This window comes from Ruditapes philippinarum, unplaced genomic scaffold (assembly GCF_026571515.1).
Source record: "Ruditapes philippinarum isolate M1 unplaced genomic scaffold, ASM2657151v2 ctg2547_1_1_1_1, whole genome shotgun sequence".
In the NCBI taxonomy this organism is placed as follows: Eukaryota; Metazoa; Mollusca; class Bivalvia; order Venerida; family Veneridae; genus Ruditapes; species Ruditapes philippinarum.
The window spans coordinates 173,544-177,110 of NW_026863931.1; the positions used below are offsets into that span (position 1 = coordinate 173,544).

Sequence of the window (3,567 nt, forward strand, 5' to 3'; positions counted from 1 at the left end):
TAATTACACAAATTTTGTTGAGATTTGTCTCTGTAGTTTGATTTTTCAAGATAAAATGCAATTTGAATTTTTTAATTTGGCTCTCTATTCAATAAATGCCGTCTTGGCATTTAAATTACCGGTACCTCGTGCCACACATTACTAAATTTCGTAACAAAGAGCACGTCTAGACAACATCTAACATGATAAAGATGATTAGTTTTACCCGGTAATGAGTCATGCTAATTATGCTGGTTTTTGACAATATGGTATATTGACCACTTAATCTGCTTTCTATTCCTTTTATTCAACGGAAGCAACTGTATAAACAAGGAAATTGTTTCCTTTTACAGCTTGCATGTTTAGTTAATATTACGTATACTAGCTCTAAGGTCATGGAAAGTACACACGAGTGAAAAATAACTAACTTACATAACTTAAAAATTATGGAAAATATTATCAAATTTATTTATTTGATTAAATAGATATACATAATCAAAAACTTGATAAAACTGTTGCGATTTTATGATGACTTTTTCAAAGAAAAACAAAGTAAAATGAATTATGCTAAATCTCAAGTCATAAGGATGTACGAGGAAATAAAAAAGCGATACTTTGGCTAAAGAATCATATATATAACAAATAGTGATTTGAATCTGAATTGGAAAAAAAAAAATGAACAAAGGGTTATTAACAAATGATATGATATTGACACCTGCTTTGCTGAATCAATATCTCTATTAACGATATCACTGTATCGACAGTATGACGCGTGCCTATCTGTCACCGTTAATTACCAGTCTGGTTTAACTTGCTGTCAAACTTTTATTCTTTAATCTTTTGTCATGATCTTTTTTTGTTTTGATTGGAAAATGAATTGTATTTTCTAACGATAAAACTTTCTTATTATAAGCATTGTCAAACAATGCAGAAAAATCGTCAGTTTTAGTTCCTTTTACTCCGCTTCCGTGAAAATTGGCCATCGCCATTTTGTTTTTTGTCCACGGATCATGTGGTTTAAATATAAATAAATCCGCGGTTGTTGTGCCAATACAACTGTATCATACGTCATTGGAAAGAAGAGAAATGTAGCTTTTCATTGGTCAAAATTATTGGTAAAAATGTTAATAAACCACGTGATAGTCATGACGTAAATGTTGCCTATTTTCCGTTCTACTTTCTGTTTCAATGGCTGGATTCTAGTAATTTCCACCAGTATTAGCGTTTTCTAACATCATTTGTTAAAGGATTGAACACAGAGATGTTTTCATGAGGAGCTGCGCTTTATTGCGCCAGTGTCTTAAACAAGCAAGCCCCTGCCGCTGGTTTCCCAATGTAATCGGCCATTTCCGCTAAGACTTTCGGGTCACTTCGGTGTTGACATCGGCCTACTTCGGTGTTGACATCGGCCTATCACGGATATCGCCGAGTATTCATTAGCCCGCAAGTACACTACAACAACAACTTGAACACTTTGAAGGCAATATTCGTTATATAATCGTTATGTGAGTACAACTTTGATCTCATTTGTTATGATTTTACATTTGCCATTTACTCTTATTGTTAATTTTTCATGACATACGGCTTTACAGAGCGAAAATTGAAATTCTGTAAATTATAAATATCTGCATATCCGGACAAAACAGATGTTCGGATAAACTTTGATTTTACAGATAAAAAAGACATCTTACATTCAGACTACACAAAGTATAAATTATACCACAGGATTAGCTTAGGTGTTTGAGATTTTATTGCAAATCTAAAGAATAATAAAACTAATTTTCTAATTAAAGTTGGTAATTATTTATTGATTAATTTTATAAGCATGATGCTGGATATAGTAAGGATTTGAGCAGGCTGTAAAAGTTTATTTACAGACAGTAAGAGTAATATACAATGAAATGCCCAGACAGTGAGAGTGTTATTTTTAGAAGATAAAACTGATTTTTTTCTTATACTTCGTGTGCTTGCAGGTCTCCGGTTGTAGAGAGTGATGTCTGATGACAGTGATCAGGAGCCTTCTCAGCCATTGCTGAAAAGTTACAGGCAAAGACGACATAAACGAGCTAGGGTAGAGCAGGTACAATTAAATCAATTATGTAATTGTTATATGTTATGTATATATCAATATGAAGTTATGCCTATGGTTAATACCCTATAAAGTCATTAAAGGTGTATGCATTAAAATGAATATGTAGAGCTTTTAAAAGATCAATGCATCTGTGTTGGTGTGTTTGTGCGTGCGTGTGTATGTGTATAGTCACTCCACGGCTGACACTGAATGAAGTCACAACTAACCTTTCTAATTTGCTGAAATATATTTTCCTGAATATGTGTTACTGTGTATGAAAGATAATTGTATAATTATCAAGAAAAAACTTCATAATTTGTGAATTGTTTTTTTAAAGTAAAATTTTGTTCTGATGAGAAATAATACATATTTTGCAAAGGTTTATTACATTTTATAAAGTATTTTCCATTATTAAGAATCTCATTCTCAATAAAACCTTGAAAGGTACCAGTCATCTTCTTTAATTGGACATGTTTTTTCAGGTAGGTTCCAGGGTTCTGCCATTGGTTCAATATAAAGTTCGAAAATGACCGAGCCATATACACATATGAGCTCATGCAGGATTATAGCAAGGGAGACTTTGAAATCTTAATTTAAACATGTTAATGGTATTGACTACTTTTTTATCAAATATTTGTATGTTTTAAATTTGGTTTTTCTGTAGAACATTCAATTCAGTTTTTTTTTGTAGAAATGCATACTCAGGACATTTTTATTTGCTGTGTTTTAGTGTTTATCTGTTACACTTATGAGATGATTTTAAAAGTTACTTAGAAAAATATAGTTGTACATGTATTGATATTATTACAGACTGTTTTTACAGTTGTAAATTTTGTTTTTCTTTTAATCTGAAAACATTCTTTGATTGGGCTTTTTTTTCAGGTTCCACGGCTCTGCAAGTTGTTCAACATAAAATTCGAAAATGAACAAACCATTTACTTACATAAGCTCATGGAGAGACTTGGAATTCTTAATTTAGATGTGTTAATGATGTTGACAGAATTTCTTATTATATTAATATACATATAAACGAAATTGTGATATCAGATATGACCTACAGAGATGGGCGTCCTAGGCCATGTTTGGCCTCTTGTATTTAAAATATATTGATATAACTTATAACTTAAAGAGACATATTTGTGATATCAATAATTAGTTATCAGTGCTGTTGAAAAAACAACTATGTGTGTTTTAATGTGTTAACTGAACATTTATATGTTTCATCTGTTATAAGATTTTATCAAATATGGCATTCCAGTTGTAAAAGTCTTGAGCCGATTTAAATTCTATTACTGTTTATAATGACCTTATTTCATTAGTTGAAACACACTAATGGCATATTATGAGTATTTTGCTATCAAAATTATGTGTTAAATTGTGTGTAAAATTGTTTAAACTTCATATATATTCAACTACAGTCATGTAACTTTGTAAAAACTGGCAGTGGCAGAAAAGAAAGAATAATGTGACAATTTCAGAACATAGTTTCTTTTTTGTGTATCATCCTACATTGTTTT

The 3,567-nt window shown here is 31.0% G+C and overlaps 1 long non-coding RNA gene across 1 annotated transcript; it reads left to right on the forward strand.

The window, feature by feature from the left end:
* The first annotated feature begins 1,921 nt into the window (after positions 1 to 1,921).
* On the forward strand, positions 1,922 to 3,091 carry LOC132723866 (uncharacterized). Its single transcript, XR_009624802.1, has 3 exons — positions 1,922 to 2,059; positions 2,537 to 2,658; positions 2,933 to 3,091. It is a non-coding gene; the product is annotated as an uncharacterized LOC132723866 (long non-coding RNA).
* Positions 3,092 to 3,567: the final 476 nt, after the last annotated feature.